This window comes from Gopherus flavomarginatus, chromosome 14 (genome assembly GCF_025201925.1).
Source record: "Gopherus flavomarginatus isolate rGopFla2 chromosome 14, rGopFla2.mat.asm, whole genome shotgun sequence".
Classification (NCBI taxonomy): domain Eukaryota; kingdom Metazoa; phylum Chordata; order Testudines; family Testudinidae; genus Gopherus; species Gopherus flavomarginatus.
The window spans coordinates 18,975,595-18,997,597 of record NC_066630.1 but is presented as its reverse complement, the minus strand read 5'-3'; the positions used below and the strand labels follow the sequence as shown (position 1 = coordinate 18,997,597).

General features: G+C 39.7%; 1 protein-coding gene across 1 annotated transcript in view; it reads right to left on the bottom strand.

Annotated features, from left to right (window-relative positions):
• Nucleotides 1–21,933, bottom strand: part of GARRE1 (granule associated Rac and RHOG effector 1) — a 104,238-nt gene extending 82,305 nt beyond the window's left edge. Inside the window, exon 1 of the mRNA XM_050922816.1 lies at nucleotides 21,830–21,933. The gene's annotated coding sequence lies outside the window, so the exon portion shown is untranslated. The remainder of the gene's footprint in view (nucleotides 1–21,829) is intronic.
• Between the last annotated feature and the right edge of the window lie 70 nt (nucleotides 21,934–22,003).

Here is a 22,003-nt window from a genome sequence, read left to right as displayed (position 1 = left end):
GAAATGTCACAATGTCAGTGGAAAGAAAAATTAATTTAAATAGAATTATCAGGGGTCTCCTTAGGCGGAAATCTCTGCTACCCCCAGCAAAGATAATCTCTTGTCCTGTCGGGGTGGGGAGAAGTTTTCCCACTTGCAGAAAATCCATCCCCCAAAATAGTCAATCCCAAGAGAATCTGTAGGTAGCCCAAGGGATCAGGAAGGATGCCCTATGCCCCCATCCATTATAACCCCAGTGACACCTCCTCCCAGAGAGGCTTCCTTCCCACACTCTGGCTCAGCTGCTCCATTGGCACCATTATAAGGACACCCCTTACTGATGCAGCTCCCTGTGACCATGGCAGGGACTAGACAGAAAAGGCAATACAACCAGAGTTTAAGTTCTGAAGGGTCAAAGTGTGAATATTCCCCCCCATCCCCACCCACTTCTCCCAATCCATCCAGCCTCTATCCCTCCCAAAAGTGCAATCTTGGTCCGACAAAGAGAGGGCTTCATCAGACCCGGTTGGTGGAGGGGCACTGATAGTATCATGGAGGCGAACCACAAACAGATCAAGGAAGGCATGATCTATCCTCATGTTTCTTTTAAGCCTTCATTTCTGACTCCAGTTGTGGCTTCTACTGGGGGAAAACTTAAGTTACACAAGATATTGCTGCTGCTATGTTACATCTTAAAAGATCAACTTTTAATAAATAGATTCAGTAATCTAACCTAACAAAATAGGGTCTGTTGATTAGAGATAAGTAACTGTACTGAAGACTGAATATTCTGAAAGCTTAAATTATTATTTATCAGAGTTTGCTGAAAACTAAGATCTATAGGCACATAACTCCAATGTTACTAGGAACTATGCATGCACACTAACAGAAGAGTATCTAACTAGCCAAGTTTCGTGGTAGCTCTGTTAATGAATATTGGAATGTTAACAAGATTATTAATATTTTTTCATCTCTCCTTTATCTGATACCAGCTGACATATCAAGTACATTTTAAAAACAATGCTTTGTCAGCATTTAAGGCCAGGTCTACAATAGAAAATATTTGCTGATATAGCTATTCCAACAAACCCTCCTCATGTAGGCACAGTTTACCCGGCAAAAAATGTGCTTCTGCGGCAACAGCTTATACCATTCCCCCCAAATGAAATAAGCTATATTGTCAAAAGTACTTTTTTGCCAGTAAAACTGTGTCTATAGTAGGGTATTGACAGTATAAAAACGTCAGACACACACCAGGTGTGACATTACGATACTGGCACAAGTATACAGATCTGGCCTAAACTGTGTTTTTAAATGGTTACATAAAACTAGATTTTTCAAAAAGTAACCTTTTAGCCCCAAGGATTATTAGTTTTGCAGTAGCAACCAAAGAGTCCAATCACAACTGCATCCACCATACAAATGCATAGACAGGTGTCTTCTCAGGAAAACTTATAACATGAAAGATAAACACAAACAAATTATGGGAGGAAAGGGAATACAACATACAAGAAGAGTAATCCATTTTTTTTTTTTTTAATTCCCCAACTACCCTTCAGTTTAGCCTTTATTAGTGCCTTTCTCCCCTTCCTCCCTCAGGCTACAGACCTTGAAGCAACCTTGTTCTATTTTTTCCCCCCAGAGAAGGCTCCATGTCTGAAACACAACCTTTAATCTTATTTTCTATTTCTAGCTCACATTTCATGAACCTTCTCGCATTTTTTTAAATTAAATATTCTCTTCTGCAGTGGACTGTGGTTCCTACATCAAAATGCACTGAGTATTTTAGAATTTGTGAGCCTACACTCACAACTGAGGAAGATTTTATTTTAATTTTGAATTAAGTTTGTTTGAATTTTTATTCTATTTTTAAAATTAATTTGAAAGACTTCACTGCGAAGAGATCTTCCAGTATTATGGTTAGTATTCCACTTCAATAGCAAAGATAGTTTTACTTGTTTGAGTTTTTAATCGAAAACACACCATTTAATACACAAACATTTAGAACTGCATATGTTGCATTTTGGTTTTGCAAAGCAAAACAATTTCCAAAGATTTAAATATAGTTAGTGCATATTTGTAGCCATTAAGCTTATAGTCTTGTTAGTTGTAAGTTTTTCATTATGCAGTGGAATAATGATTCTCAGTGGCAAATACTTATAGCAAGTCTTTATGCAAACCTGTTAAAGATCCTCTTTTTTACTATTTTGAGCACTGATCATCTGGTTTAGTAGCATGGAATTTCTTGCCCTAATTGGATTAAGGTCCTTGGTTGGCCCCTGAATTGTATGTCATCAACAGTAATTCTCTCTTGTACCTAATTTGAGCTATGAAGGTATTAAAGGAATGTTTAGGGCCAAATCTTGTCTCCTGCTACTCAAACCCGAGTAATCTGGCTTGAGTGCTCCCTGGGAAGGAATCCTCCCTCCGAAGGTTACTGAAACACCAAAAGAGCTTTTCCCATTATTTATGTAGCCTCAAGGCTGTCATGGTGTCTGCCGCAGACTTGCCCTCCACTCACAACACAGTGGTAGGTTTATATCTGGAGAATTTAAATTGTTGCAGGTTCACCAACCATATGCCAACCCTCCACCTCACACCCTGCAGTGTGCTGTGGATGAAGACCCATACAGCACAGATCCACAGGGAATGTGTGCAGCTCCCCACAGCTACATTGTGGAGAAGGGACAATGGTTTCTCCATTATGCATAAATGCCTACCCATTGTGTCAAAAAATAAGTGACTGGCACAATCATCTCATACATTGATTGTGCAATACAAGAGACTTCCACTGTACTCATTTTAAATTAAATGAGTTCAGAAATTATCTTGATGCACTTCTAGTGTTCCCATCACCCTTATACCCAGACACTCAAAACTACACCAGTTTACATCTACACTATTAGTTGTTAGTTAAAATAGTGGTCAGTATAGAAGCTTGCTTACAATCAAGTTGTCCCAACTAGCTCACAAGGTTGCTTAACCGCACTTGTTTTAGGATACGCCTACACTACGGGATTATTCCGATTTTACATAAACCGGTTTCATAAAACAGATTGTATAAAGTCGAGTGCACGCGGCCACACTAAGCACATTAATTCGGCGGTGTGCGTCCATGGTCTGAGGCTAGCGTCGATTTCTGGAGCATTGCACTGTGGGTAGCTATTCCATAGCGATCCCATAGTTCTCACAGCCTCCCCCGCCCCTTAGAATTCTGGGTTGAGAGCCCAGTGGCTGATGGGGCAAAAATCATTGTCGCGGGTGGTTCTGGGTAAATGTCGACAGTCATTCCTTTCTCCGGGAACGCAACGGCAGACAATCATTTCGCGCCCTTTTTCCCTGGCTTGCCCTGGCAGATGCCATAGCACGGCAACCAGCTGAATGAGATGATCTGACCACAGAAGCAAAACCAGGAAATGGGGATAAGAACATAAGAATGGCCATACTAGGTCAGACCAAAGGTCCATCCAGCCCAGTATCCTGTCTACCGACAGTGACCAATGCCAGGTGTCCCTGAGGGAGTGAACCTAACAGGTAATGATCAAGTGATCTCTCTCCTGCCATCCATCTCCATCCTCTGACAAACAAACAGAGGCTAGGGACAACATTCCTTACCCATCCTGGCTAACAGCCATTAATGGACTTAACCTCAATGAATTTATCTAGTTCTCTTTTAAACCCTGTTATTGTCCTAGCCTTGACAACCTCTTCAGGTAAGGAGTTCCACAGGGATTGTTTGACTCCCAATTCAAATACCAAGACACAAAGAGTTTAGCAAAAAATGTTTAAAGTTTACATAGTATATTTTACAATAATCTATATTATAATAATCAGCTCTAACGCCTCAATAAATACCACTGACGTTTGTTCCATGTTCTCTGTCTACAATTTCATGCTTCCATCCCATTTTGGACATGGCATCCTAGGTCAATATAGCTGTGACTTTTAAAACTGCTATTTCAGCTTTCATTCTCCATCTAAGACAGGAGAAAACTTTAGGATATCAGTTTTTTAGAAAACCAAAGAGCTTAAGTTTAGAACTTAACTGAAAATCTGGTAGGTAAAATTTGTTTTTAGTTTGTTGCTTTCTGAACTAAAGATTTGGGACAAGATTTGAGAAGGGTGACATTTCTTTATAAAAGCAGTAGCTAGAGCGGGAGAACGGCCTCCACCAGCGAAAGGTAAGGAGAACTAGGCTGGAAGAGTAAATAGAGCAAACAGGCTGAAGAGTTTAGGTGAATAAAATTTAAACTGGAGAGGGATGAGGCGTTTTGAATAAAACACAGCAGCATCCCTTAGCTGGATTTAGAAATGGACTGGAAACTAGTAACAATAAAGATGTTAATATTTTGTTTCTGCATTCTTAAATATAGCATTGTCAATCTCAAGCATTCAAATATTATAAGTCAGTCCCCAATATATCATGAGATTTTAAACATAATATATTTGGAGTTCTTTCTATTTGCCTTCTGGTTTTGAGTCTTTGGGGTCCACACTTGTAGCTTTTCTTCCCTGCAGCCAGGATAACTAGAAACTTTTTAAAAAAAAATAAAAAGCTGAGATTCTCATATAATCAATGCCCGCAAAAGCTGAGGCTTTAAGAAAAAACACCAAATATCTCTAGACTCATGATAAAATTATGATATTTTTTAATCAAGTTAATAAAATCATTTGCCAAATGAAAAAAAGACTTTAGGGGAGAAAATCTTTAGACTTCTAAAGAGGGGATGATAGTGTTTAAAATGCAAAACAAACAAAACTCCCATTTTCCAGTTACCCTTCAATAACTGCTCTAAAAAATGTCTCAAGTTATCTTGTGTTGTCGCACTATCCTAGTCTCCAACAAATTGCTCAATTAACAAAAACTAATACACAATTACTTCTCAAGACCAGCTCTTAAATATTTGAAAAATTGTTTCATATTATTCCAAGATTTTATATGAAAGTACAGAAATGAGAATAGCAGCTTCTGAAGTCCTGCTTGAAACACCCAAACGTGTTTTCACTCCAGATCATCCCAGGGTTAAATGAACTAAGTTTATATAGTTTCTAAGTTGCATAACAATTATTTATCTCATTTGTTGTAAAAAATGAGTTCCCAGGGGTATATTACCACAATTTTCCATATCAATAACTTGCTGTAGCTCTTTAAATTGTAATTGAGTTCTTTTCTGCATACACTATATGGCAGGTTCACATCAATTTTAAGTGATTTCACAGAAATATTGTGTCTCTCTGCATATCCCATATTGGGGAATGTATTTCATACTCCTTTGTTTTAAGTGTTATGATTAATGAAGCCAGGCTTTCTTGGCAAGTAAGTAGAGAACAAAATATGGGCTAGAAGATTAAAAGCTGGATTCTGAGGCATGAGATGAACTAAGCCTTCAATAATGTGAGGTGTATGCCTGTAATTACAAAATAGTTAAAAATAGTTTAAGAGGCAGCTGGTATGACTTAACTGTTACTACATTACACCTGCACGTGAGAAAACCTAGATTCAAAGCTACTATGGTTCACTCAAAACAAGAAGAAAAATTGGAATAATGGATGGTGGAGAAATGCTCTACCTTTATGGGGAAGATATCAATCTACAACTGTATATTGTTTGAAACATTTCCTAATGAGTGACTGGCAATGCATTCCCCGAAATGTTAGCTGGATATGTTGGTCTTCTATTAGGGTAGCGACATGAGAAAAGGTGCAGACAGAGTGAGCAACCGCAACAACGATCCATTTAAAATGCTACGTTTTTGCTTCATAGTGCTAAATTCCCTAGGTATACCATGCTGCGACAGGTAGGGTTGTCAGGTGTCCGGTTTTCGACCAGAACGCCTGGTCAAAAAGGGACTCTGGCGACGTCGATCAGCACCACCAACCAGGCCATTAAAAGTCTGGTTGGTGGTGCTGTGGGACTAAAGCAGGCTAGTCTCTACCTGTCCTGGCACTGCGCTGCTCTATATCTTAGTTTTGGCTAAAAGTAAAATAAAGAATTGAAACAAAGCATTCTCTTAAATCATAAAGTAGTGCTTGCAAATATAGATGTGCAACAATGTTTATACAATTCTGAAATATCAAGCAATGGGAAGAATATTCCTGCTCTGCTTTCAATTCAAGATCGCAGTTACTAAACGCACCAAAAAGTATGGCTTTTTGAAAATTTTCAACAACGGAGTGGCCAATTTCAGAACTTAGATACTTACAATTTTGTAAATATGATCTGGAAAATTAGATTTTGAAGATCAAATTTGCAACCAAAATAGATGCTATCATTTTAATATACAACATCTTCAAAATGATGTTTTTTTAAAAGTACATCTCCCATTAGTGATAAATGGCTCATTCCATTCCCCAAGACATCCTAGCCAATGTAATGCCTCAGTGTCCAGTCAGCTAACAACGGCTTCAACAATCTCAAATGCTTTATTGAAAGTTTGTGGGGTTTGTTTGTTTTTTTGGTTGGGTTTTTTTTTTTTTTTTTGGAAGCAATCAGAATTTTTAAATGTGAAATTAGGCCTTTCAATCTCTTCCTGCCCCAACGCTCCTGAGCACCTGCCACTTTCAATCCCTTTCAATATCAGTAGAAACTTGGCACAATTGCTACTATACTACAGCCGAATTGATGTTAATGAAAATTTTTTCATTACCCCAGTATCACCCTGTAACCTGCTCCATAGGCACAGGTATTTCCTCTTCTCCCACCCTTATGGAGGTACAGCATGCTTATTCCAGGAAGTAAGAAACCACAAATGAATTTTCTGTTTCCTTCATCGTAAAATTGAGCACTACTCACCAGGCCACAGAGCTAGCTAATTTTATTTAATTCTAAAATGTTCGAAAGAAAACTGCTTTGAGAGACAATATATGTCTTCTTTATCAAGTATCCTATTTATAGGTGCTTTGAACTAAATGCATTAAACTTAGCAAGAAAAACGGCTAGTAAATAGAATCTGCACAGCTAAGGGAAGGAATAAGTACTTAACCCAGCGCACGTCCAGACTAACCCGCGGCATCGGCGGGTTAAAATCGATTGCTCGGGGATCGATATATCACGTCTAGTCTGGACGCGATGTATCGATCCCCGAGCGCGCTTACATCGATTCCGGAACTCCATCAACCCGAACGGAGTTCCGGAATCGACACGGAGAGCCGCGGACATCGATGCCGCGCCGTCTGGACGGGTGAGTACCTCAATTTTAGAAATTCGACTTGAGCTACGTTATTCCCGTAGCTGAAGTTGCGTATCTAAAATCGATTTTAATACCTAGTCTGGACGTGGCCCCAGCTGCAAGAGAGTCAAAACTGGTTTCTGTCTCTTAAATGTAGTTGAGGTGTCCCTGCACTGGACTGTGCTGCGTAAGTTGCACTCATCCCAAGTTCATGAACTTTTTTCCATTTCAACCTATCAATTTTTTCAAGTTTAACTTGGCCTCTATAACAGTAGTAAAATCTCTGAATATATATAAATATATGTTCCCTTCTTTATACATCTGACTATTAAATACAGCAAGATACTCTGGCAATGACACCCCAAGCAACTGTGTATGCTTACAGACACTAATCCATCCCTGTGCAGAGCATGTTTCTCTCAATGACTACACTCACTGTATTCAAATATTTTACCTTCTCTTTTGCTGGAATATAGGTGAAAGTGCTAGTGACAAAACAGCAACATAGACACAATTCATTGGCTTTGACAGTACAGGAGCTTGGGCAGGAGGGAGAGCTCTTGCTAGTGACAAGGGATTGTGTTTGCTACTTCTGCCACTGGCATTTTCACCTACATTCCAGCTGAGAGAAGATAAAATATTTCAAGCAGGAAGTTAAAGAATGGCTTTTTCCACCTATGTCCCAAAAGAAGCAGAGTGAAACAATTTCTTATGCAACAATTGCATTCTGCGGCTGCTTGAAGACAAATCATGCAGTGAGATTCTGCCACAAAATTAAAAGGTCTGGGAAAACATGAGTTCCCTGCCACTAGAAATTAAGTTCAGCCTCCTGTTTTCACTTTACTTATTAAAACTCCTCTGTTGCACTTTTTCCCCACAGACAGAGGGAAAACAAACAAACAAAACAAACAGGCAAGCACTGATTCCCCTGTCTATGTTTCTAATGTAAAATTTACATGCCTACACTTAGACTGTGTTCCAGTATCATTGATGTCACCTTTGTAGAAATAGTGTAACTGCTACTGCACAACCAAACAAGGTAGCACATTTATGTGGTGTAAAATTTGTGGCTTTTAAAGACTTTTCAACAACAGTAGCAGAATTTAAATCTCCCAGCTCCTGTATTTAGATATTTAGAAACAGACAATGGAAGAAAATCCCAAACAGATTATTGTGTCTTATTCATTTATAAAATTATTTTAATAGCAGCAATTTGAATTAAGCCATGAATGGAAGTAACAGTGATCAAAATGTTTTAGTATGACAGATCAAGAGCTTCTCTCACTCTACCACACAAACACCCTGGTTTTGCGGGAGACGAAAGAGTGCCCCTTGGATGCAGGGAATGAATCAACTGTTAAAAATTTAAGCCACTGGCCTCCAGCCCTTTCTGCATCTAATCAATACAATCAGATTTAAAATTAAAATAATATTTCTAGATCCTGTACTATAACACTGATTGAAAGTTCCACTGTAAATTGAACTGTGGTTATGTACAGATCATTAAATCATTTAAACTGGCAGTCACTAGTAAAATGTATAGCTAGTTGGTCTGATCTAATGTGTTTATTGTGTCTGGAAAAGAAATTCTTCCACTGACTTGTCTTGATGCCTTTCACATTGTTGGCCTTTCTTTGCCTCCAGGATTGAAGTATGTAGATTCCATTTAAGAGCACATTCCTTTGTCCGCATCTTGGACAAAACAGAGGATTCTGGAAAGAAGTGTTACTTATCTACCTCTGACAAAAAAGTGTTTTAATAGTGCAAGAAAATAAAGTCTATACTATTAAAGTTCCTGGAAAATAGTTGTTCCAGATTGACAGAAAGCTGCTTATTCTATCTAGATTTTCATACCACACCCAGTATTGCACCCTGAAAAGCTTTGCCACAATTTATCTCTGTTTTAAACTCCTCAAATGTTAAATGAAGTGTAATCCTCTAGGGTCATAACAGAATAAAACGTTAACTATTGTGACAGGGCTGGGGGGACTCCATCCGGTGTGGGCCAAGTGTGCCCCATCTCCCTTAGGCTCCCTTAGGGTGTAGGTGCAGAGCGTACGTAACCTGGGTCTATGCCTCCATACCCAGAGTCAATATACTAGCCCTTCTTAGCAGGGCAATGCAACCCAATGGCCGGAGTCAACAGATATGCCCCAGTCAGCAAGGCTTACCAGACAACTCAATGGATTCGCCCCAGTCAACAGGGTAATTAGGCTCAGTGGCCAGTCAATAGATTCACCCGTTAGTAAGGCCTGGTGGCCAACGTCAATATGTTTGCTCCTGTCCGTAAAGTAGTAAGTATTAGTGGTCGCCATGCACAAAAAGGGCAGGGGAGCGGCAGGGGCCTGGGCCCTCCCTCTCCATTGGGCCCCAGCCCAGGCAATGGCAGGAGCACATGCCACTGAGTCAGTGTGGGGGGTCCAACCAAAACAGGCTGCCTCAAAATTCCAGTTCACTAACAGGGCCACAGTCTAATTCCCCTGGGCTGCTTCCTACTGTGGTTCTGGGCGTCTCTGCTACCTCCGGGTTCCCTGGTCTGCACTGTCCCCGGCAACTCTGGACTCTGCAGGGACTCTGTGGGTACCCTGGCGTTTACCTGAGTTGCAGCATTTCCAGCTCCCATGTCCTTGGGCTTCGGCTGATCCTTGGCTGGAACCTGCAGCATGCATCCTTTCTCTCCAGTGGTCAGTTCCAAATGAGCTGAGCTGCTCCCTTTTATACTAGTGCATTTGGAGCATGCCCAGTAGAGATGAGGGGACCTGGCTTCCTCAGCCCACAATGTAGGGATAACCCCTCCCCATACAGTGCGGGATGCGTGTGCCCCATCATAACTATGAATTGGCTATTTAGATACATTTTCTTCCCATAGCCTTCATACAAAAAGTCAGCTTCAACATCTCAGCAGATTTTGCAGAAAAAATGGATTTGCGAACTCCAGAAAACTTGAAGAGGGAGCAAGTGTTTTGTATAAAGGTCAGTAGGGCCAACTGACCATTCTAGTCTGCCTCCAGTGAACACTGAGGCAACACAATCCATCTGGAAGAACTAGCAGAGATCAGTTTGAGAAAGAACTGTTTTTTGATTATGAAAAGCAAAGAACCAGCCTTCCTATGCTACAAACTACAAGGCACCAGTGTCTGAATATTAAATATAAGGAGGGCAGTTCTTACCTAACGAAAAGGTCTCTGAAATACTATTGTTTCTATTTATAGAATTGCTAAAATAGGCATCCAGCTATACTCTAAGTGATCTTGACATAATGAACTTGCTACACATGTATTTTTAAGTTAACCCATCATAAATTCCTTTCCTCACACCCACCCCATCAGACAATTCCCCACTCCAACAATTTCATTTCCCCATCATTTTCAAAAGCTTGAGAAAATAAGATGAGTCTTGCATCAAGTCCTGAAGGTCATCAGATGTGGACTATTTCATGCCTAGTAATGTCTTATGAATTCAACAGGTTCGTCATCTACCCAAGATACCATGCAGTGCAAATAAATTACAACTTCTGTCAAGCCACCTCTCTGCTTGTCTCAAACCAATAATGTGCTAGAGCTTGCTCCATGAAAGAAATTTCAAGGTAAAACTAAACACTAGGAATAAGAATTACGGTGTGCCAAGTATGCTACAATGCACCACCAGCCACCTCATGCAATGTTATGCAGTACTTTAACAAATAAATACTCTCACACACATCCCTCAGCAGAATACTTAGGCCTGGTTCTCCATTTTCAAGTTCAACAAGTATAACTGTGCCAATCAGGATGTGATTTAGTTATACTGGTATGACACACTGTACATCAAGTAATATCCTGTATCCTTTATTCACCACTTTTATATGGTTATGATCTATGCCGTACATAGTATGCCTTGTGAGGCATCCTTTGAAAAGTCATTACCTGATTAACATCATTGTCATGTTAAAATGTGTGCGTCAACATTGTATATGGAGTTAGGAGATTTTGCTATATGTTTGTTGCTGAAATGTAATTCTAGGGAATGCAGACAGCCTAGCTTCTCAGTTTCAAGAAAGGACTGACCACAAGTGTTATAAAACTATTAGCTACTGAAGCAACCATTTGCCATTGGGGGGACTGTAAACAAAAGATTTGCATATCATCTCCAAGACATCCCAAACATCACGTACATAAGGTATGAACAAGAAATTTACAATTCACCTGAAAGACACTTCGAATTTCACATACGCCATAGACTGATTGTCTGCACCCCACCAGAGAGAGGAGGGTATTCCTCAAGGAGAGAAGAAGAGTATAAAATAAGAGACCATGGCTTCCCCATTTACTCCTTCTCCCCCATCTCTACATATGGCAGCAAGAGCATTTGAAAGACAAAGAATCATCACTGAACTGTGGGGGGGCACAGTCCTAACTGGAAGGTTTTCTATGTTCTAGCTTTTGGGTAAGAAACCATTTTTTGCTTTCAAATCTTATTTAGCTTGGTAAAGTTTAGGAAATAGAATTGGTTACAAAAGAAATAAAAGATAAACAAGCAAGCTAACTTTTATGCCTTTTCACTTAAAATGTATCTTTCTCTAGTTAATAAACTTGTTTTAACGTTTCATCTAAACCAGTGTGTTTTCGTTGACGCGTCTCGGGAATCGCTACTCAGATTAACAAAGACTGTGACAATCATTTTCTTTGATAAAAATGACCAACTATTTAATGAGGGTGCTCTGTTCAGTAGCGTGCTGGAGACTGCAAGATGCACATTTCTGGGGCGCGACGCTGGGCTAAGAATTTCTGAGCATCACCCTGTGTCTATTCATGAGTGGCTGGGAGAGCATTCATGTAACTTTGCTGGATATGCCTTTGCATGCTAATGGCTGTGAGTGAACAGAGCCTGGAGGGGTTTGCTGTTTACTAGAAAAGAATTGTAAAAAGTATCCCAGGCTGGAGAATTAAGGGGACACTACTGTTCAATAGTGCAGCTTGTACAATCAGTAAAACTCTTGCTAGTGTAGATGTAATTATACTGCCATAAAAGTGTCCTATACTTGTATAGCTTACTCCTCTTTCTGTACAGTATACACATCAGTTTATACCTGTATAATGCACCTTTATGCAATATAACTGCATCTATACTAGTGATAGTTGTACTCCTTTAACTATATTGGTATAGTGAACACTGTGCAACTTTCAGATGTACACAAAGCCTCACTCTGTAGCCTACCATAACTACTTGTATTTTCTCATGTTTATCGTGTAAGTTAACAGGGACAACAAAAGGAGACCAGTACAGCAGATACTTTGTTTTGGAGTGAGAAAATTGTGTAAGAGGAGGCAATCAGGTGGACAAACACATTTACTTCCCAGAGAGAAAAGAAACTTGAAAAAACAAATGCCCTGTGTCTGCTAAAGCACTTCAAAACAGAATATGGATTTACTACTTCCTGTTGACAGTTATGTTTTAAAATATTAAAATTTAAATACTGTATTTAATTATTTGTGTCTATGTAGAATCATCATCTTTGTAATTTTACACCAATGGCTTGGAAAAGATGTATGTTTTCTAAGTCCCCACAAGTCATGTGTATTTACCTTTCATTAGTATTGCATTTGTAACTGCAACAGCTTTTACAAAGAAAGTTTGTTTGTTTGTTTGTTTCTAAGAAACTGGCAAGCAAAATGTCAGTGGCAACAAAAATGTTACAGTAAAGAGAGACATGCATCTGACGAAGTGGGAATTCACCCACGAAAGCTCATGCTCCAAAACGTCTGTTAGTCTATAATGTTCCACAGGATTCTTTGCTGCTTTTACAGATCTAGACTAACACGGCTACCCCTCTGATACTTGACAGTAAAGAGAGCAGCAGCTAATGGATGGTTGCAATCTAGACTAAAAAACATAATTAATTAGTATGCAACTTCTCCCCGTACACAAAAAGAAGTTTGGCTTTTGACATGAAACAACTGTGGCAACATCGTCTTCCAGTCAGACCAGCATCAGACAGACTGGCCCTCTCTGTATCAGTGGTTCTCAAACTTGTAGTTCATTAAGAGCTTTTTGGTGAGACATAGATCAGAAGATTTCAAAACATAAGGGAACGCAGATCCATAAGAGGATCTCTCTTCCATTAAGTTGTCCGCAAAATGAGAACTCACTACTCTAAACTAAAAACAATGAGTAGGAGGGTGGGCAGAGGGGACTCTATGGAGAACTCCACATTTTTGCTTACCAAAGGCTGAAGTGGTGAGTAAAGTCATCAACAAAAGAAACTTACAACTGTCAAGATTTCACACCTTTGTATTGTACTTAAACAATCAAATGAAGCAGCACTGCCACATGCTAATTTAAAGATGTGCGCACAGAAATGGACTAGAATAGCTTTATTTAAAGTATTTGAAAATGCATTAACTTGCCATAAAAATCAAGCTCTAGGACTGACACACTGCCATTTCCAAGATCCAAATTCTGTTTAACCAATTAATAGATTCCAAAGCCGGAAGGGACCTGCATGTTGCAGTCCATTACATTTCACCCATTTATCTACGTATTGATCCAAGTAACTTATGTTTGACTAAAGCATACCTTCCAGAAGACCATCCAGAGTTGACCTGAAGTCATCAAGAGATTTCTAGGCCTAGTCTTTAAACTAACAGGTCAGAAGGAGCTAAGAATGTGCACTCCTGGCATGGCAGGAACACCTTGTGTTGTTCAAACAACCACCCTTACAATCTGAAGGGAACCCATCCAGCCCTCAGCTGAAAATATGGTCACACCAATATGGAGAGATGAGTGAAATAAAGAAAGCCTCTGGTACCTCTCTAAGAGATGTGCGGAGGATACATAATTAGAAGGTGAATCACATTCTAGTAAACATTTATCTAACTGACCACATGCATAGCTTAATCAAATGTCATAAAAATATAACCCATCCCAGAAAATGAATTGGAAAAAAATTCTACAAAGGAAAAAATACACAGTCTTTTCCCAAAATGATCTCACTAAATCTTGTGTGTTGACTACAGATTTACTCTATCATACCTATCCGTCACCACAAAAATGTGACATTCCTATACAAAAACAAAATATGTATCATTAGTGGTTTTGAACACATTCCACATCCAGCAACATCTGCAAAGCAATAGATTTCACTTAACCAGACCTAAATCTTTTTAACCACAAAACCAAGCAATAGATTAATTTCAACATAGCACAGGTCAAATGTACTACCTTTCCATAATGATAAAAATAATAACTGCTTATGAACAAAGATTACCATACTAGATTACTTCCTGCCCCCAAATCCCTAAATTGCTATTTCACTCTGAAGATTAAATATGATATGAAAAAATACGACATTCTACTTAGTATTGGTAATATGAATTAGAAGACATACAAGAGCTTCCAAATTGATTCATGCTAAATTCAAATCTACTTCAACTTTTAAATTGTGTTTCATAATTTTGTACCAAGTTTGCTAATTACTAAATTTTTGTTTTGTTTTGTTTTTGTTTTTAAACAACTGATTCTTTCTACACAGTCATTCCCCACTTTGGGCCTGAAATTGAGTCAAAGTGCTGAATTTGACATTACAATTTGTTGTCCTGGAAATGATTGGAATGTTTAAATAAACTGGATAAAAACTGAATAACTCATGAGGATGATTTTAGTTGCCTACAAGGAACTGAATTAAGGTAGCAGAGAATTGGATACATTATGAGGTTTTACATCAAAAATGTAAAAGTCAACAAGTACTTGTTTACATGAAAATAATCTAGGTAATCATGGTATTTCCCTCCTTGGAAAAGAAATTGATTTTTACAGAATCAGCATATCACCAAGCTGTATTGCGTGCAGGTCTTACATATCAGTTAACATGGAGAGTTGGGGAACGGATTGCTGTGAATGTATTAAAATAAGTGTAAGTTTTTATCTTTGCCTAAAGGGGGACACTATTTTTAGAGTGTTAAATTAATCTTCCCACACTGTATTAAGGAACTTGTCTATGTTACCTGTTTGTAAAGGTCTGCTTCTTATAAAGAAGCAACAAAATGGCTCACATAAGCTTATGGCTACTTAAAAAGTAGCAGAAGTTGCTGCTTGCCCAAATGGTTCATCATAATTCCAACCAATATACTTTTGATCATAGGCAGTAGATAATTTATCCTGAAGCCATGAAACACGAAGTCATCTTCTTGGACCATGAAGATGAGGGGGATTAGAGACCTCAGAAATTCAGCCACAGGTTTTCAAGGAATATGTGGTCTGGACACTGAGGGCTTTTGCCTTATTTCTCTCTGGAGGATACTTTCATGCTTTTTTACTCTCTGCCTATATCCTTTCTGAGACCATATCTGCAGGATCTACAGTCTGTATTGATGGAGCAGGAGCTTGCCTAATTCAAGAAGAAAAGTCCCACAAAGCCACTGATCTGATATTGCACACTGCAGGTCTGGGCCTGCTTCAGAGGAATTTACCTTCATCTCAGTAAGTCTTGGGAAATTCTTGATACCATCCAAAACCACAGGCAGTACCAGGATAATATGCTCACAGTGAGATACTCTACCTAACAAGCATGAACCACATTCTCTGCCAGCTTTGGTTTCGGAATGGATTCAAGATACAGTGCACTGGAATAATTTAACTAAAGTGACCGTAGCATGAATCATAGTAGCGAGGTCCTCATTGAAAAGAAAAAGGTCACAATGGGTCTTTTTACCCTCTTACCACCTTTTGGCCATCAGATGAAAACTTTAATATTCCATGACTCCCTTTAAAAAGTCCATCCTGAAACTCAGCATGTTAGTACAGAACATTAAAGGGGCACATCATTTTGATAAGAGAAAGACAAGCTTCCCTTACAACATGTTTGGAAAAGATTTAAACAAAAGCAGGATTCTGCTCTTCTATTTCCACATTATACCAAAATGTTTAAGATTCAACCAACCCCCAGAGAATATTATCTAATCACACTGTATCACTCCATCGTGGGCATTGAGCACAATCCTGATTTACAAAGCAAAAGTAATTCCTACAGTGATGGAATGGGAAGTTCAATCAACATTCTTCTACCAAAAAAACAGCTAATGTGTTAAAAAAGTTTTAGTTAAAAATCTCCACTATATTGTCAGGAAAGAACAAAAACAACATAGCCAAGACCTGAAAAAAAATTCAAAGACAGCCTGTTTTGGTCCTAAATTATCCAAATTCTCCATATAATCTGTATTCTCTAGATGTGTTTACAAAAATGGAGGAAGATTAGAATTACACAAATAGCACAGTGAAAAGTGACCAGAGGAAATGGTGAAAAACTTAGGGAAAGACAGTTATACTTATCCAAAAACCACTAGAAAAATCCAACAAGCAAGAGAAAAAGCAAGAAAGAAAAGATGGCAGGGGAGGATTATTTCCCTATTCCAAGACAATAAAAATGTTGCTAAGATTTAGCTAACATTAAAATACCACTAATTTCAGAGGGAAATACTACCTTAAAAGAATGATTTAGTTTTAAAAAGTAATTAGAAAGACAAGAAAAGTTTACAATTTAAGAGTATATTTTAGCACATCTTTCCAATGAGTCATCTTAAAAAGTTTCCTTGTACATTTTTGCTACTATGTAAAGTATTATTAGTATGAATGGGCATACCCTAAGCTTACAAGAAAAAGGTGAAAGTAAACATTTTAAGAGCACCCAACAGATACAAAGAACTCTTCAAAACATTTTTAAATAAATACAGTATTAGGCAAAAAGAGATATTTTCAGCAAATGCTATGTTCCTTTTTGTGGACTTCCCTTAGCAAGGACAGATTTTTTATTTCTCCTTCACCAAACATAAGCTGTAGTACATCACATATCATTTAGCTGAAGGTACACATCCACAACTGCTCAATTCAGTTTGTAATTAGATGTACTACTCGATTCCTCACTGATATTAAGCTCTCATATAGCAGCATCCGTGAGCTATCATCTCAGACTAGTTACAATATTCCATCCCACCCTGATGATTTCCAATATTTTAAATCCAATATTTTAAAAAGTCTGATTAAAAAAAAATGTTCACTATGCCTTCTATAAAGATACATATTTAAAAAAACAAAAACCAAAAACAAACAAACAGAGACCATCCTACCAAAACAAGACAATGCACACACTTTTTCCTTTGGGGAGATAAGGGAATAAAAACATGTGACAGATGTTAGTCACGTCACTTAATGCAATATTGGATGGCAGTCAGATAATATAAGTGATGAGCGCAGCATATGAACCTATATAGAACAGAATCTAAAATTCAAATATACTGACTACACCATCTTTGTTGTTTTAATCAGTGCAGTTTAACAGATGCTTATTCTGATAAGCAATCCCATGTGTCACCTGATTGCAGCCTGTGTACCAGCTTGAAAATCTGTCCTACTGCATAACAAATCTTGTTTAGAGTGTTAGAAGTCCTACACTGGGCCTGTTATTCCCACCCCATATACACAGATACTAATCTTTTATTCCTATATACAGATTTTAGCAGTTCTTCAGCAACACACACATTAGTCCATATGCCTCTTTATGGTCTTCTCCTTCCATTCTTTCACTTCTGAACACACTCCCCAGATATCTTCTGTTCTCATTATCCTCCTCCTCCTCTCCCTTTTTCTATCCTAAGGCTTCTCCAATCCAGGACTTTGGAAGCCCACAACTTGCACTGTGCAAGGTTTTATAACCTTGAAACAACTGCACATAATAGGATATTCACCCCAATTTTTCTTAGACTACTCATAGCATCAGTTCTTATTGAAGACAAAAGAATAAAATAAAAAAAAAAAACCTCATATAGCTAAGCCAAGCCATTTCTTAGATATGACAATACAAAACACTGTTTGAAAATGTTCCCAAGAAGTGGAAATACCTCATTTTTAAACAGCAAGATACCGTGTCCAATTTGCTTCAAACTTCACAGAAAAATTCAAATCTGATAAATTGCATGTGGACATTTAAGATGGATTGGTTTAGTTTTGGCAAAGTCAGAGCAGGTGGTCAAAAAGAACTCCCCAGAAAGACAGAGACTAGCATCTCTCAACAATGATTCAAACATCACTTGGCATTTGTGGACAGAAGCATTGTGCACATATTTTTTCTACTAGTCGCGTTAGAAAAATAAGGTAATTAGTAAAGAGACTCTTATAACATAAGGCTATTAAAATGCATTTCTATACTCATCCAATCATGAAATTATCCAAAAGTACACAAACAACAGAAGATTAAAACACAAAGGACCAATAAAACAAGGCAATTGTTAACTTCTTGTGAACCTGGAGAACACTTCCATCTGGCAAATTCTACAATGGCTAAACTTATCATACTAAGCAGTTTTTGAGTTTACACAGCACTGTCTGCAATCTAGACACACCATCTTGTTCTTCAAGATCTGATGTTATCACAAGCTAGATTTTGTAAAGTCTAATCAGGTCAGTTGCCCTCTGAACCAGCCCCAGCATGTTGTTTTGTAATGGAGTTACACATGCTTCTGTAAAAGTCTCTTTCAGATGAGACATAAAACCAAGGTCCTGACCCCCTGTGTAGTTATTAATGGTCTCCTGCCACTCTTCATAAAAGCTGGGATAGGGTCCTGGCTAACATCTAACTCTAGTAATAACATTCTACTTACCTATGATTACCCCTGCAGTTACAATGAGAAGATACTCTCCACTTCCTGTTCTAAACTGTCATGTAGTATTGTGCATTGTTAAAGAGTTCCACATTTCAGCTGAGATCTGCATTTCAGGGGCGCATTAATTTATCTGAGCGTATAGTTTGTTAAGTACTCAGAGACCTTTTGGAATAAGAGGAGCGTTACATATGTGAGATAGTATTAGTAATGATAAGGTGTAGGTCTTAAGGACAGGAAAGCACACTATCACCCCATAATCTGCTGTCAGTATTCCAGGTGCCATCATTATACCCCTCCCACTGCACCAAGAATCACCATGAAAAATGAACTTTCAAGTCTTCTGCCACATTGCTTTGGGGTGGCAATTTCCCCACATGAGCAATTATATTGATCATATTTTTCCATAGGACATCATATTTTATCAGAGACAAGGGACACTACAGAAAGATACAATCACTACAACCCGTAAAGGGATGCATACACATGCATCTACCTTACAGGATAGGAAAATGTGTTTCCCTTAGTTTTGCAAAAGAGGAAAATTGATGATTATAGAGGTGCTTTGAGTTGGAAGGAAGAAAAGGTGTTTAAGAATGATGGACATTGGGGAAAAAGTGAAAGAAAAGAGGGCTGGAGTGCAGTGAGACCAGAAGAGAAAAGGATAAGGACAATTAGAAGAATATGGCATAAGACAGTGGCTCTCAACCTTTCCAGACAACTTTACCCTGTTCAGGAGTGTGATTTGTCACGCATATCCCCAGGGCTGGCTCCAGACACCAGCCCAGCAAGCAGGTGCTCGGGGCAGCCAAGGGGAGAGAGCGGCACACTGGGCTCTTCTGCAGCAATTCGGAAGCAGGTCCTTCACTCCAAGAGGGACCGAGGGACCTGCAGCCGAATTGCCGCCAAAGAAGAAAGTGGCACGGTGGAACTGCCACCGATCGTGGCTTTTTTTTTTCTGGCCGCTTGGCATGGCAAAAACCCTGGAGCCAGCCCTGCGTACCCCCAAGTTTCACCTCATTTAAAAACTGGTTGCTTACAAAATCAGACATAAAAATACAAAAAAGTGTCACTGCACACTATTACTGAACAGTTGCTTACTTTCTCATTTTTGCCATATAATTATAAAATAAATCAATTGGAATATAAATACTGTACTTACATCTCAGAGTATAGTATATAGAGCAGTATAAACAAGTCACTGTATGAAATTTTAGTTTGTACTGACTTCAGTAGTGCTTTTTATATAGCTTGTTGTAAAATTAGGCAAATATCTAGATGAGTTGATGTACCCCCTGGAAGATCTCTGTGTACTCCCCCAAGGATACACGTATCCCTGGTTGAGAACCATTGACATAAGGCATTAAGGAAGGTTGCAGATGAATACACAAATGGTTTCAGCATGTAAATTTAGAATTTTTTAAAAATACAGCTTATATCAGTTATTTAAGCATTACTTTGGGATTATTTAACAATTGACCAAAACTTCTGAACCTCAAAAAAAAAGGTTTTGGCTAACCCGGTATATATTATTTCTAATTTTCCTCACACCTGTGCACTTCCTGGTTCTGAATCAGAAATAACAAAATATCAGTAAGAAAAGTTGATGTCTCAGTATTTCTGGCCTTACCAGAAGTACCGGAAAATACACAGGAAAGCATGTTCCTTAACTGTCTACCATTCATTTATACCACACCCATGACCAGAATATCCAAACATCTACAGATGCAAAGTCCCTCTAGAAAAAATAAATAAAATAATAAAATAATAATAAAATAAGGGCCCGTTCATACTTGTGATTAGGATGTAAAAGAGTCTCAACATCTAAACCAACAACTATATGTTACATTTATATCTAGATATATTATCAATTCTTCATTTGAAGTATATAACTACCACACAGCAAGACTTTCTCAAACTGACACAATCTGAGTGAGGGAAACTGAAAAGGCACCATTAACACACTAGATCCAAAATCTTAAATCATGAATAAAACTCATGCAAGTCGATATAAGTTTAGCAAGCTATAATGACAGTCAGTACTGAGATATTGTTATAGGTACTTCAGAAAAGCTTTAGCTACACATAATGAGTAATTAATTAATTAGAATTTTGCTGCTCATAAGAGACATAGCTCCTTTCTGTGATTAAAGACAGCAGCAGTCCCCCAGTCTCATAACAGCACCAGCTAGTACCATACAAAATAATATAATGTAAGACACTGACTAAAACTGCAGTCAACAGAGTGATCACAATTTCACTCCTTTTTACGTGTACAAGGCTGGAAATAAGAGGATTTATAAAACCATAGAAGGCTGGTGCCTGCACGAGCAGAATCCCTCTGCCTACATTGTTCTGTATCATGTTTTCCCCTCTCTCGGGGAGGCTGACTCCAGTGAGTGAGATTAGAGAAGGCCTCTCTAGAGCCTGGCAGCGGCAGCTCTCACATTCACTCACTCTCTCAGAGAGTATTTCAGGGCGGGTCGCTATTTCGCAGGAAGGTGCACTGGAATTCCCGCAGGCGCAGTCTCTGCCGGTTTCACCCGAAACTCTCACACGCAGGTCACCAGCCGTGGGGTGGGGGGGTGTATATGGCACCTCGGCCCGTTCGCTGCGCCCCAATCCCCCCTCTTCCCTCCACCCCGGAACCCGCAAGGGAGCCCGCCATCAGCACCCCCCGTCTGACGGAGCGGCTCAACCCACGGGGGCCCCAGGGCGTTCCAGCCTCTCCCTAGGGGCTTCCCCTGCCCGACGCTGCCTCCCGAGGGGCACCCCCTAACCTCCCAGCCCCTCCAGAGAGGCTCCTCACAGCCCCCCCATAGGCGCCTCTTCCCAGCCAGGGGGCGCCCCGCCACCCCCCGGGCGATTACTCCCTTACGGGGCTCTCCCCTCATGGCCGGGGGGTGTTAGTGCTGCCCTGCCCCTGCCATCCCCCGGTCTACCGCCCCACCGGGGCCCCCTCCTGCCGAGCCGTGGGGCTGCTGCCTTCCCCGGGAGGTGGGGAGAGACAGCTAAGCCCGCGGGCCGGGCCCGGAGCGCTCGCTCACCTGCCTGCCTGCCTCGGCCAGTCACCCCCTCGCGGCACAGCACGGCCAGCAGCCCCGCTCTGTGTACTCCGGAAACGGCGGCTCCTCAGCCGGGCGCCGGGGGGAGGGACCAGGCAGAGGGGGGCGGGGAAGAGCCGGGGAGTGACAGGGGTGGGGAGGGGAAGAGAAAGGGGGCCGG